We start from the raw sequence: 15,431 nt of genomic DNA on the forward strand, positions 1-15,431 counted from the left end.
GCCACATTCTTTACTGGAGGTTCTGGGTATAATCCAATTCCAGACTTCTTCAGGCAAAATTCAGTTCCAAGTAGTTATAGGGCTGAGATTCCCATTTCTTTATGGGTCGTCAGCAAGGGGCCTTTGCTGTTAATGGACTCACCTTCCTCCCTGTCCCTCCCATGTGGCCTCCTTCCAGGAACAGCAAGTCTGGTCTGTCTCAGGCTTAGAACCTCTCCTCTTCCACGCTACTACATTTCTCTGACTCAGTCTTGTGCCTTCCTCCTCTGATTATAAGGATTTATATGATTATATTGGGCCCACCTGATTAATCCAGAATAATCTATTTTATGATAAACTGATTAGCAACCACAGAATTCCATCAGTGAGGTCCCTTCACAGCAGTATCTAGATTACTGGTTGATTGAATAACCAGGGGTAGGAATCTGTGGGTGGGGTATATCATTAGAATTGTGCCTACCATGATAGTCCTCATGTTATATACAAAAGAGATAGGTGTGCACTAGAGAGGAGGAAGTAAGTTTTGTTTCTGGGAGGAAGGGCCAGAGAGGGAAAACAGGTACCAGTCAGACCAGTCATTTTCACTTGTCTAAACGTGCTTAAGTGGCTGGAACAGACAGGCAGGAGGTCAGACACACAAGAAACTTCCAGACCTTTTTCACCCTCAGTCTTGGTATGCCGCCTTTTCATGAGAGATGGGCAGATGTGCACGCTCTTTTTCTCCTTGGTGCCTCTCAGCTTGAGGGGTAAAAAGCTGGAATTTCTCTGAACTTGGAATATTAGTTAAGTTCTTCATGCCTCTATATCCTTAGGTAAAGTTACTGATGTCAATTCTTAGAAAGCAGGAAAATCCCATTAAACATGTCTATTTACTGACAGACAGATTAAGTGATTATTCACAGATGAGGACACTCAAGCACAAAGAGGTTGGCATAGCACCAGGCATTCTCATCACAACATCCAGTACATCACCCTTCATTTCTCCAGTCATCTTCATGAGGTTAGGGACATTGTTGATTTTGCTCAGTGTTTCATTTCAGTGTCTTCATAGTGCTGGATAGGGATTAAGCATTCAATAAATTGCATTCCTACCAACACTCTGTGTGATGGGCATTTTATTTGGAGTTTTTTTGGTCTACCTATCCTAAGCATAGGGTCACCTTTTGGGAACTGGTAAATTCCAGATAGTCATGCTTATCTTTACTGTGACTGAAACTAAATTTGCGAAGACACTTCTATATTAATGAGTCCAGGCCGTACTTTAGGCAGCTAGCTATTGTAATTATTCTACTTTACCAGGGAGGCAGCTGAGGCCCCGAGTGAGAGGATGACCAGCCAGGGAGAAACAGATGGAAGAACATAGTGCACATTTTCCAACTCCCAGTGCAATGCTTCCTTCATTTCACAAGGTTGCTCAAGCATAAACAGGCTGAAATTGTTCCCTCTGCTGCTTCTGCACACCAGAGAACTTAATCAAAAAGGCAGATGAAAAATTAAATCAAGTGTTGTTCCCAGGATAGGGACCAGCCTGTCCTTTGCTGAGACAGAGGAATGCTGGGCACCGAGTCTACTTTACTCTGTAAAGAGAATCTCAGCAGGCCATCCCAGAGTATTATCAAGAGAAAGTCGTCCTGATATCACAGGTGGATGGCTGCCTGGGACAGACTTAAGAGGAAGCCAGGCAGCCATGTGCTAATAAGGCTATATAGCTTGAACTAGAATGAAAATGAGACCCAGAAACCCAGGATAGGACCCAGGACACTTTTGGTTGAGAGAACAAAGCATCAAGGAATTAAAGAGAGAAAGCAGAAACAAAAACAAAACCTTGAAGTTTCTTCAATATAGAAACTGAAATTTGGCCAGTTCTAAAGGACAATCTGTTCCCTTACCTGCTCTCAGTTAAAGCTTCCCAGCAGCCCACAGGGGTCATTCCATGTCTCAGAGGAAGAACCAGCCATCAGGCTGTGAGGCACGTACCCACCAGCAGCTGGATGTGGGGCAGGGCTTCCCCTCCGCAGGCTGGCTCTCTGCTGAAGAGGGGAAGACCTGGAGTGGAGCCAAAGTGAGGAAGCAAATAAAAGTGGTGTCAGTGGATTTTTGTTGTAAATATGAAGTGTTCAGGCAAATTAAAGTGATATAAAATGATAAATACTTAGGTTTGTGGTTTGAAATTAGATTGTTTTTAAATTTGATTATGCATAGTACCTTTTCTCAAAGCCAAGTTTCTATCAGAAATTTTGTGTAGAAGATTGATATCATTATTTGGGTAAATAAAAATGAAGAAAACATAATCGAGATCCCATCTAAATTTTCTGGGAGAAAAACAAGTTAGTACCTCTGCATTTGTCAGATGATCATTAAATATCTCTATTTGATTTTGTAACCTAGACTGTGAAATTTAATAGTGTATGTTTTTTAAGAGAAAATGAATTTACTCACTTCTATGGATCTAAAAGGTATGATAGTACCGGGCTGTGATTCGATTCATGGTGATAAACAAGCTGCATTTCACATGCTTTTTAACTTTTATCATGGGGTTGGTCTTTTCTTTTTTCTCCAAGTAATCATGTCAGTTTATTTTGTATCCCTACAGAATATATGTATACATGAATATATTTTATATTACAAATTTATTATATTATAAATTCATAAAATTTGAATATATTGTTTACTCTGTTTTTAATAAAATAAAATCTGGTATACCACATAAGTAATATATCCTGAACATCTTTCCATCTCAGGCATACAGAACTTCCTTCTTCCTTACAGCTGTACTTTATTTCATTCTGAAGATAAACTCATACTTAATTTTACTCTTTCCTCCCCCATTAATAGGAACTTGGGTTAATTCTAATATGTCACTATTACAAGATGCTGCAATGTCATTAAAGTACACATTATTTAATTTATATCATGTGACAAACAGATAAAATTTAGAAGATGGATCTCATAGGTGAGGCTTATGGGAATAATAATCAATATTTTGGTAATTCTGATATATTGTCAGATGTGTTCTCAAGATCATTGCTATTATACCATTTCCACTAATCAATGTTTGTGCATGATTGAGGGACAAACACTGTCCACCCTATACACAGTATATTGGTTTTTGGTATTTAAACTCCAGGTGAAAACGTTAGTCTGTATTTCGTTTCTCTCTGCCCTGAAGAAAGAATATGGGAAGAGAATCCCAGGAAAGCTACTGTCATACTCTAATTTTACTATATGGAGAACACGCAATGTGCTAGCTAACAAAAGCTCTTCTGGATAAGCTAAGAGAAGCTTAAATAACAAGAACTGCTTCATTTTATAACTAAAAATGAAATCATAACAACTCAGGTGAGCAGACATTTAAATGAGCCAACATCTAAAGAATCTAGCGAGACTACAAATGCATAGGAGGAGTTGAGTTTAGAGTAATATGGATCACAGACAGAACTATTTTTCAGCTTGTCCTTGAATATTTGATAACTATGTAGCTTTTCTCTTTCCTCTTCCTTCCTTCCTGACTCTTACTCTTTTCATTTCCCCTCCCCTCCCCTCGCCTCCCTTCCCCTCCCTTCTCCAGGGGAATTAAGGATCAGGATGGCATAATATAAAAATGCCAGCCTATGCCCAATTTCAAAATTAGCTTTTTTACTAGTGCTAGTCAGTTAAGAATTCACTTATATAAAATGTTTTTGCTGGAGCTTAATCTTACCTATAAACCTTTTTATGAATTGAAAGCACCTAGTGTGAAAATAATTTCTTTTTCTGTAGTCACTCATTGCCAGAAAACACGCAGGTATACCTCAGAGATATTGCAGGTTCAGTTCCACAGCACATCAGAGCAAATATCGCAATAAAGCAAGTCACATGAATTTTTTGGTTTCCTAGTGCATATAAAAGTTATATTTACACTATTCATAGTTTATTAAGTGTGCAATACTATGTCTAAAAATGTACATACTTTAATTAAATTCTTTAGTGCTAAAAAATGCTAAACATTCTCTGAACTTTTACTGAATCATAATCTTTTTGCTAGTGGAGGGTCTCACCTTGATGTTTACAGCTGCTGACTCACGAGGGTGGTGGTTGCTGAAGGCTGGAGTGGCTGTGGCAATTTCTTAAAATAAGAAAATGCATTTTATCCATAGTAGAACTTCTTTTAAAATTGGAGTCAGTCCTCTTACGCTCTGCTGCTGCTTTATCAACTAACTTTTATGTAGTATTCTAAATCCTTTGTTGCCATGTCAACAATTGTCATAGCATTTACACCAGGAGTAGTTTCCATACCAAGAAACCTCCTTCTTTGCTCATCTCAAGGAAGTAATTCCTCTTCTGTTAAAGGTCTTACTATGAGGTTTCAGCAATTCAGTCATATCTTTAGCCTCCATTTCTATTTTTGTTCTCCATTTCTATCACCTCTGCAGTTACTTCCTCCACTTCCTTTCCCTTCAAAGTCATCCATGAGGGTTGGAATCTACTTCTTCCAAACTCCTATTAATGTTGGTATTTTGGCCTCCTCCCAGAGTCATTAATGTTCTTGATGGCATCTAGAATGGTGAATCCTTTCCATAAGTTTTCAATATACTTTTCCCAGAGAGATCAGAGGAATCACTATCTACGGCAGCTATAGACTTACAAAAGGTTTTTTTTATTAAGGTATCATTGATATACATGCTTATGAAGATTTCATATGAGCAACAGTGTGGTTACTACATTCACCCATAATATCAAGTCCCCCCACACCCCACTGCGACTGCCATCAGCGTAGTAAAAGGAGGCCACAGAGTCACTACTTCTTGGCTACACTGTCTTCCCCGTGACCCACACCCACACCATGTGTGCCAGTCATACTGGCCCTTAATACCCTTCCCCCTCCCTCTGCACCCATCCTCCCCCAGCCCCTTCCTTTTGGTAACCTCTCATCTCTGTGAGTCTGTGAGCCTGCTGCTGTTTTGTTCCTTTAGTTTTCCTTTGTTTTCATACTCCATAAATGCAGGAAATCATTTGGTACGTGTCTTTCTCTGTCTGGCTTATTTTCCTGAGCATAATACCCTCTAGCTCCATCAATGTTGTTGCAAATGGTAAGATTCATTTTCTTATAGCTGAATAATATTCTATTGTGTATATGTACCACCTCTTCTTTTTCCATTCATCTACTGATGGACACTTAAGTTGTTTCCATTTCTTGGCTACTGTATATACTGCTACAATAAATATAGGGGTGCATATGTCTTTTTCAAACTGGAATCTTGTTTTATCTGGGTAAATTTCCAGAGGTGGAATTTCTGGGTCAAATGGTATTTCCATTTTTAGTTTTTGAGGATCTTCCATATTGTTTTCCACAACCATTGAACTAATTTACATTCCCACCAGGAATGTAGGAGTGTTCCCCTTTCTCCACATCCTTGCCAGCATTTATTGTGTCTTGTCTTTTGGATGCTGGCCATCCTAACTGATGTGAGGTGATATCTCATTGAGGTTTTAATTTGCATTTCCCTAATAATTAGCAATGTGGAGCATCTTTTCCTGTGCCTGTTAGCCCTCTGAATTTCTTCTTTGGAGAAGTGTCTATTCAGGTCCTCTGCCCAGTTTTTAATAGGGTTGTTTGCTTTTTGGGTGTTAAGGCTTGTGAGTTCTTTATATATTTTGGAAGTTAACCCCTTTTAGATATGTCATTTATGAACATATTCTCCCATATGGTAGGATGCTTTTTTATTCTACTGATGGTGTCCTTTGCTGTACAGAAGCTTTTTAGTTTGATCTAGACCTATTTGTTCATTTTTGCTTGTTTCTCTTGAGAAGATGTATTCAGGGAAAAGTTGCTCATGTTTATAGCAACTTAATGTTTTTTTGCCTATGTTTTTTTCTAAGAGTTTTATGGTATCATTACTTATATTCAGGTCATTAATCCATTTTGAGTTTACTCTTCTGTATGGGGTTAGAAAATGATGCAGTTTCATTCTCTTAAATGTAGGTGTCCAGTTTTCCAAACACCAGATGTTGAAGAGGCTGTCATATCCCCATTTTATTGTCCATGGATCCTTTATCATATATTAATTGACCATATATGCTTGGGTTAATATCTGGAATCTCTGTCTTGTTCCACTGGTCTGTGGGTCTGTTCTTGTGCCAGAACCAAATTATCTTCATTACCGTGGCTTTGTAGTAGAGCCTGAAGTTGGGAAGCGAGATCCCTCCCCGACTTTGTTCTTTCTTCTCAGGATTGCTTTGGCTATTCGGAGTCTTTGGTGGTTCCATATGAATTTTAGACCTATTTTTTTTAGTTTATTGGAGAATGCTGTTGGTATTTTGATAGGGATTGCATTGGATATGCAAACTGCTTTAGTCAGGATGGCCATTGTGACATTATCAATTCTTCCTATCCATGAGCATGGAATCAATTTCCATTTATTGGTGTGTTTAATTTCTATCCTGAGTGTCTTGTAGTTTTCAGAGTATAGGTCTTTCACTTCATTGATTAAGTTTATTCCTACCTATTTTATTTATTTTGATGCAACTGTGAATGGAATTGCCTTCCTGATTTCTCCTTTCTGATAGTTCATCGTTAGTGTATAGGAATGCAACAGATTTCTGTGTATTAATTTTGTATCCTACAACTTTGCTGAATTCAGTTATTAGTTCCAGTAGTTTTGGAGTGGATTCTTTAGGGTTCTTTATGTACAATATCATGTCATCTGCAAACAGTAACAGTTTAACTTCTTCTTTACCAATCTGCGTAGCTTTTATTTCTTTGTGTTGGATGATTTCTGTGGCTAGGACCGCCAGTACTATGTTGAATTAAAGTGGTAGAGTGAGCATCCTTCACTTGTTCCCAATGTTAAAGGAAAAAGCTCTCTGTTTTTTGCTTTGCTTTTAAGTATGATGTTGGCTGTGTGTTTGTCATATATGGTCCTTATTATGTTGAGGTACTTGTCCTCTATTACCATTTTGTTGACAGTTTTTATCATGAATGGATGTAGAATTTTTTCAAATGCTTTTTAAATATCTATGGAGATGATCATATGATTTTTGAACTTTTTGTTGATGTGGGGTATGATGCTGGTGGATTTTCAAATATTGTACCATCCTTGCATCCCTGGAATAAATCCTACTTGATCCTGATGGATGATCTTTTGGATGTATTTTTGAATTCGCTTTGTTAATATTTTGTTGAGTATTTTTGCATCTATGTTCATTAGGTCTTCAATAAATGTTTGGTAAAATTCAGTGCCATCTCATCAAGGCCTTTTGTTCTTAGGTAATCTTTGATTACCAGTTCAATTTCATTTCTGGTAAATGGTATGTTAAGATTTTCTGTTTCTTCCTGGGTTCAGCCTAAGAAATTTGTATTTTTCTAGAAAGTTGTCCATTTCTTCTAGGATATCCAGTTTGTTAACACATAATTTTTCATAGTATTTTCTAATAATTCTTTGAATTTCTGTGGTATCCGTAGTGATGTTTCCTTTCTCATTTCTGATTCTGTTTGTGTAAACTCCCATTTTTTCTTCATGTGTCTGGCCACAGGTTTATCTATTTTCTTTCTTTTCCCAAAGAACCTCCTCCTGCTTTCACTGTTTCCTTCCATTGTTTTATTCTTCTTGATTGCATTTATTTATGCTCTAGTCTTTATTATGTCTGTCCTTCTGTTAACTTCAGGCCTCATTTGTTCTTCTTTTTCTAGCTTCATTAATTGTGAGTTCAGACTGCTCTTATGGGATTTTTCTTTTCTGATGTAAGTCTGTATTGCAATATGCTTCCCTCTTAGCACGAACTTCACTGCATCCCATGGATTTTTTGCAGTGTTGACTTATTGTTTTCATTTGCTTGATCCCTGTTTTTATTTAGTCATCAATCCATTGATTATTTAGGAGCATGTTGATAAGCCTCCATGTGTTTGTGGGATTTTTTTGTTTTGTTCTGTTTTTTTGCATAATTTATTTCTAATTTCATACCTTTGTGGTCTGAAAAACTGGTTGGCACAATTCCAATCCTTCTGAATTTAACGAGGCTCTTGTTGTGGCCTAGTGTTTGATCTTTTCTGGAAAACATTCCATGTACACTTGAGAAGAATGTGTATCCTTTTGCTTTTGGGTGAAGTGTTCTGTAAATGTCCATTAGGTCCATCTGTTCTAATGTGCTTGCTGTTCAGTCCCTCTGTCTCCTTACTTATTTTATCTGATTGATCTGTCCTTTTTGAGTGAGTGGTGTGTTGAAGTATCCTAAAATGAATTCATTGCATTATATTGCCCTCTTTAATTCTGTGTTTGTTTTACAAATGTTGGTGCTCCTGTGTTTGGGTGCATAGATATTTATAATGGTTATATCCTCTTATTGGACTGACCCCTTTATCATTATATAGTGTCCTTGTCTTGTCACTTTCTTTGTTTTGGATTCTATTTTGTCCAATACAAGTACTGCAAGTCCTGATTTTTTCTCCCTACTATTTGCATGTATTATCTTTTTCCATATCTTCACTTTTAGTCTGTTCATGTCTTTGGGTTTGAGGTGAGTCTTTTGTAGGAAGCATATAAATGGGTATTGCTTTTTATCCATTCTGTAACTCTATGTCATTTGATTGGTGCATTCAGTCCATTTAATTTAGGATGATTGTTGATAGACATATACTTATTGCCATTGCAGGCTTTAGATTCATGGTTACCAAAGAATCAAGGGTAGCTTCTTTACTATCTAATTGTCTAACTTGGTTAGTATGCTAAGTACACAATCTAAAGGGCTTTTTTTTGTATGTGTGTGTCATTCTTTTTCTTTCTCCTTCACTCTTTATATATTAGGTGTCATAGTCTGTGCTGTATGTGTATCTCTTTACTGACTTTGTAGGTAGTTGACTTAATTTTGCATTTGCTTAGTAATTGTTAACTTCCCTTACTGTGGTTTTATTTTCTCTGTTGACAGCTATTTAGCCTTAGGAACACTTCCATCTAGAGCATTCACTCTAAAATACACTGTAAAGACAGTTTGTGGGAGTTAAACTCTCTCACCTTTTGCTTATCTGTAAATTGTTTAATCCCTGTTTCATATTAAAATGATAATCTTTCTTGGTAGAGTATTCTTGGCTTAAGGCCCTTCTCTTTCATGCTACTCCCTTCTGGCCTGTAAGGTTTCTGTTGAAAAGTCTGATGATAACCTGATGGGTTTTCCTTTGGATGTGATCTTTTCTCTCTCTCTGTCTACAATACTCTGTCTTTATCCTTAATCTTTGCCATTTTAGTTATTGTATGTTTTTGTGTTGTCTTCCTTGGGTCCCTTGTGTTGGGAGGTCTGTGCACCTCCATGGCCTGAGAGTATCTCCTTCCCAAGTTTGGGTAAGTTTTCAGCAATTATTTCCTCAATGACACTTTCTATCTCTTTTCTCTCTCTTTTTCTTCTAGTACCCCTATAATGTGAATAGTGTTCTCTTTGGATTACTCACCCAGCTCTCTTAATATTCTTCCATTCCTAGAGATTCTTTTCTTTCTGTGCCTCAGCTTCTTTGTATTCCTGTTCTGTAATTTCTGTTTCATTTATGGTCTCCTTTATTTCATCTAATCTGTGTTTAAATCCCTTGATTGTATGTTTCAATTCAGATACTGTGTTTTTTAGTTTCTATCTCTTTCCTGAAGTTCTTCCTGAGGTCCTGAATACTTTTCTATATCCACGTGTGCATATTTATGATTTTTATTTTGAAATATTTATCAGGATAATTGATGAGCTCAGTTTCACTTGGCCCTCTTTCTGGTGTTTGTGGGATTTTTGTTTCTGCCAGATTCTAGGTTCTTTTGACATTTCATATTTCTAATGAATAATATGGAGTAATAACTTCATGTAGGAGGCACCCTCTAGTTCCTAGAAGTTTGACTCTCAGGACCTGGAGCAATGGCGGGGGTCGTTGGTGAACGCCACTGGTCCCTGCTGGGAGGAAACACTTCTTTCTTGCTTCCTGGCTGTGGTGCCTGCCTCCACTGCCAGGGCCAGTGGGCAGAGCATGCAGGCAGGAGCCTCTATGCTATGCTCCTGTAACTGCCATAGATGGGGCCGTCCTTTTGTGACCTGGTGTGATGGCAGGGTGGAGAGTTAGCCAGGGGCAGTAGGTTTGTGAGCAAGTGCCAGCCAGGAGGAAGGAGTGGAAGCCTGAGAATTGCAGTGTGTGGCCTTGGGACTCCATTGCCCATCAGGGGGATGAAGTGCCTGGAGCTCCCAAAATTTCCCAAGCTGCTAGGCTGAGTGCACCAGGATGATTTTGTTCACTTATCCTTTCTCTTGAGCAGCATGCTCTATGCAATCCTTGCCTCTTTTGCAGCCTTCTCACTGTTTGGAAGCCTCTCACAGTGCCCACCTTTGTTCCAGAGTGACCAGTTGTAGGCACCTCTTCTCCACATGTGGCTGGAATCTCTGTCTCCAAGTAATCTACCTGTTTTAGCTTTCCAACCCCACTAATCTCCAGAGCACCATGTAATGTAGGTTTGTGCTCTCAGTGCAGATATCCAGGGCTGGGTGTTCAGCATTCCTAGGCCTCCATCCTCCCTGCTCCATTTTATCTTCTTCCAGTTGGTGAGCTGGGGTGGGGGAAGGGCTTGGGTCCCTACAGATCTTGGCTTTGCTACTTTATCCTTTTCCACGAGGTCTTCTGTTTTCCCCAGATGTGGGCAGTCTGTCACAGTCTTCTTTCCTCTTGCTTTTTCAGGATTAGCTGTGTTTGCTATATTTTCATAATATATGTTGTTTTGTGAGGAGGTTTCTGTCTCACTTTTCATGCTGCCATCTTTAAGCCAAATCACAAAATGTATTTCTTAAGGAATAGGGTTTGAAGGGAAAAATTACTATTTGATCCATGGATTACAGAATGGATACTGTATTCAAAGGCATGAAAATGATTTTAATCTTAACTTTACTTCTCTATTGGAGCTCTTGGATGAGCAGGTGAATTGTCAATAAGCTGTATATTTTGTAATGTCTTTTTGTTCTGAGTAGTTCTTGACAGTGAGCTTAAAATGTTCAGTAAACCATGTTGTAAATATTAGTGCTATCATCCAGGCCTTGTTGCATTTATTAAGCATAGGCAGAGTAAATTTAGCATAATCATTAAGGGCACTAGCCCATTTGAAATGGCAAATGAGCACTGGCTTCAATTTGAAGACACCAGCTGGATTAGGCCCTAATAAGAGAGTGAGTCCATCCTTGGAAGCTGTGAAGCCAGGCATTGACTTCTTCCCTTTATGACAGTTCTAGATGGCATGTTCTTCCAGCCTAAGCCTCTTTTGTCTACACTGAAAATCTGTTATTTAGTGTAGCCACTTTCATTAATTATAGTATCTGGATCATCTGTATAACTGGTTTCAGGTTCTCCTTCAGTACTTGCTGCTTCACCTTGTACTTTGCTGTGATGGAGAAAGCTTATTTTCTTAAACCTCATGAACCAGTCTCTCCTAGCTTCCAACTTTTACTTTCCAGCTTCCTCACCCCTCTCAGGCTTCACTGAATTGAAGAGAGTTAGGGGTTTGCTCTGGATTATGCTTTTGTTTAAGGGTATGCTGTGACTGATTTGATCTTTCATCCAGACTACTCAAACTTCCTCCACATCAGCAATAAGACTGTTTCACTTTCTTACCATTTGTGTGTGTTCACAGGAGTAGCACTTAATTTCCTCCATGTACTTTTCCTTTGCATTCGCTGGCTACCTGGCACAAGAGGCCTCCTTTTGGTCAATCGCAGCTTTCAAAATGCCTTCCTCACAAAACTTACTCATTTCTAGCTTTTGGTTTAAAGTGAAAGATATGCAACTCTTCCTTTCACTTAACACTTAGAGGACATTGTAGGGCTACTAATTAGCATCCTTTCAATATGTTGTATCTCAGGGAATAGGCAGGCCCAATGTGTAAAGAAAGATAAGGGAACAACAGTTTGGTGGACCAGTCAGGGTATACACACAATATTTACCAATTAAGATTGCTATCTTAAATGGGCACAGTTCATGGCACCTTAAAACAATTACAATAGCAACATCAGAGATCACTGATCACAGATCACCATAGCAAATATAATAATAATGACAAAGTTTGAAATATTGTGAGAATTACTAAAATGCAACAGGACACAAAAAGAGCAAATGCTGTTGGAAAATGGCACTGATAGACTTGCTCAAGGCAGGGCTGCCATAAAACTTCTATTTGTAAAAAGTGCAATATTTGTGAGGTGCTAATAAAGTACAATAAAATTAGGAGTACTTGTAATGCAAATGGGAAGACTCACATTATTAGTTCTTTGGGATGACAGAAACAAAAATAAATATTTGTAATTAAAGAGAAATAAAATTAAGTAGGAATACAGGTAAGAAAACAGTTGAGGGTAGGGAATTATGGTTAAGTGGGCCAGGGAAAACAGAGAGAGGGGTTAACATATGAGCTGGCTTTTGAAAGATAAGTGATCTCAGAATTTTATATGTAAAAGAGAGACTTTTTCCTATAGATCAGTAGCCTTAATAGATGGGAGTTTAATAAATATTACATTATTAATGTGTAGTGTGGACTGGATAGTGAAGAGAATTGTGACAAAAAGTGTATCAGGCATTGTGAAACTTCACTGAGGGGGAAGTATAAATAAGGGAAAAAAATCAAGTGGTAGTAGGGAAAGAAAAAAAATGGCTTGGGAAGAATGGAGGGTTTCTAGGCAGGGGGTCAGCTTGTCATATTGGTAAGAAGACAACAGTAAATGCAGAATTCAGAAATTAGGTAAGATGGAAAAGAAGGAAAATGAGAAAAAATGATTCTGCTATGTTGGAGTCAACAATAAAACAAAAATAAGTGAATGCGTTTCCTGTAATTTCACCTTTTTTCTTTTAACCATATTAATCCAACTGCCTGTTGTGCTCTATTTCAGGAAAGTATTCTTGTTCAGAAAATAATAAAAAAAAGGTATCCTGTCATTTTGCAAACTGAAGCTTAGATTTGAATTGAAACTTGTTTTTATAACCAAAGTTTCTCTCTAAACAAATATTTGATTTACACAATTCACTTGAAATAATTCTATTGCATTGACTAAGCTAGTGACATAAATTAATGGATCAGTATCTGAGAAGAAAAGATATGTCAGGACATCATATGTAGTACGTTTTAAATTAACTCAACAAATTACCTTCAATCATGCACTTATTTTTTTATCCAGAAAGTAATTTTTAAGTGTTATGTTCTAGGGAATCTTTTAGAAATAGTGGATATATTGTAACACTTGCAGAGCTTTCTTCCTAGTGAGTAAAAAGACAAATATAATTTTTTTAGAAAATGATAAAGCTAAGAAAAATAATTTTTAAGAGATAAGAGGACTGCATAAAATCCTTTTATATAGGATTTGCCTTTAAAGATTCACTGAAAAGGTGACATAAGAGTGAAGAAATGAAGAAGGTAAATTAGTAAGCTATGAAATACCTGGGGGGAACATTCCAGTCAGAGGAACAAGCACAGGTTGTGGTGTGTCTTAGGAGACTGTCTAGTATGATCTAGAGATATTCAAGAGTCCCGTTGACTGAAACAAAGTAAGAAGAAAAGTCTGCTAGAAATGAACATGGAAGGATACCTGGGTCCAGTTCATATAAGGCTTTGCAAGTCATTACAGACTTTTACTTCCACATTGATTAGATGACAGGCCACTGAAATCAACAGAGAAGCAAAAATATCCACCTTACATTTGAACAGTGTTACTCTAACTGCTGTAGACAATATACTGATTGCATGCAACAGAAAGGAGGAAAACCATGTAGCGGAGTAGTACAAAAATTAAGGCTTGGGTGAGGTAGCTTGGCCTGGAAACAGACCAATGGACATAGTTGAGGCAAGGAGGAGTGAACAAATTCTGGATAAATGTTGGTAGTAAAGCTGACAGAATTTGTTAATATATTGCATGTAGAATGTTAGACAAAGCAGAGAGTCAACAAAAGTAACACGTATTACTGCTTGAGCAATTGGAAGAATACAGTTACCATTTAGTGAAATCACAATTACTATTGGATCAGTTTGGGAGGAAGTATCAAAAGGTCTCTACATGTTAAGTTTTAGATGCCTATTTAACATCAAGTGGAGATATCTAGTAAGAAGTTAAATTCATGATTTGGGGGTTTAGGGGAGAAGTCCAAACAGGACATCTAAATTTAGAGTTTATTAACAATTACAAATTTGTCCCAATTACATCCTTTAAATGTAACAGACAATATTGTAAAGACAGAGATGGTCTTGCCTTCAATGAGTTACAGGCAAATGGAAAAGATAAAATGTTTATTAGTAAAATAGCAAGCAATCAATTCTACACTGTATAAACCAGTGTTAATGTATCTTTATATCAAGAAGGGAGTTGTATACCTGGAAAGAATTACACAGAAAAGATCAGTCTTCAAAGGCCATAAATATTTCAATCAGAAAAGAGAAGGAAATAAGAGACTTTTCAGAAAGAAAAAGAAACCTGGGATGGTTTTGAGAATGAAATAGCAGATTTTACTTCTTTTCTTACTCAGTTTCCCTTCATTATCTTTACCACTCTCCTCCAATCTTACACACAGAATACTCCCTTTCTTCAGTTCTCATTGTTTGCTGATTATTGGGTTCTCTGTCTTATTTGACATTACAGCTCCAGGGTCTATGTAAGAGTTTGGTACATAGTAGCCACTTAATAAATACTTACACATGAAGGGATTGGTGAGAGGCTGGATGATATATAACTTCCAGAATTTAACTGCTGCATCTTTTTCTCCCTGAGCACTGCTTATAGACTTTCCTTACTTGAATCACTTCTACACTCTGTTCTAAGAAGTGTGTGTGTGTGTGTGTGTGTGCTAGCATAAGGGCCATTGCTATTTGAGATTTTGTATTTTAGTATCTGTAAATGTTTCTGATAGTAAAAATCATGTATGTTTTCTATTATTTTCACACCTGATTAAATAGTTAATGGCAGTGAAGTTTTGTTAAAAGATTTACCTTCTCTTCACTAATAGAGAGAGTATGTTAGTTATATATTAGTTTGAAACATAGTTATTACATGTATCTTCCATTCTGGAATGCACATTCTTCACCTAATGATTTTCTATTATTAACACACTCTCAAGGCAATGAAATAAAATATCGGCAACACAATATCCTAAAGGGAAGCCAATTAAATTAGGCTTACATCTCCTAGGGGAATGAATAGACTGACAACTTTCCCACAACCTTTATTTTTATCTTTTTCTGAGGACCTTGCTTTTCACACTGTTATAAGACATTTAAAATAGAAACAAACCCAATTGTAATGAGAAATATTTTGCTAAATACATTAAATTTTATTAAAAGACTTCATGATTTATGCTATATTTACAGAAAAACAGCATACAGTACATAATAGTTCCCATATATTCCTCCACCCCAACACACACACACACACAGTTTACTCTATTGTTAATATCTTATATTAACGTGGCACATTTT

The 15,431-nt window shown here is 37.2% G+C and overlaps 1 long non-coding RNA gene across 2 annotated transcripts in view; it reads right to left on the minus strand.

Moving 5' to 3' along the window:
- LOC140843748 (uncharacterized) overlaps positions 1-15,431 on the minus strand; it is a 297,778-nt gene that overhangs the window by 25,357 nt on the left and 256,990 nt on the right. Inside the window, exons 1-2 of one of the 2 annotated variants that reach the window (XR_012121766.1) lie at positions 4,038-4,173; positions 1,890-2,046 (exon numbers count right to left, since the gene is read on the minus strand). This is a non-coding gene — a long non-coding RNA (uncharacterized lncRNA). Of the gene's footprint in view, positions 1-1,889; positions 2,047-4,037; positions 4,174-15,431 lie in introns of those variants that run through there. The other variant, XR_012121765.1, reaches the window with a different exon arrangement.

Source organism: Manis javanica, chromosome 10 (genome assembly GCF_040802235.1).
Source record: "Manis javanica isolate MJ-LG chromosome 10, MJ_LKY, whole genome shotgun sequence".
Lineage (NCBI taxonomy): Eukaryota > Metazoa > Chordata > Mammalia > Pholidota > Manidae > Manis > Manis javanica.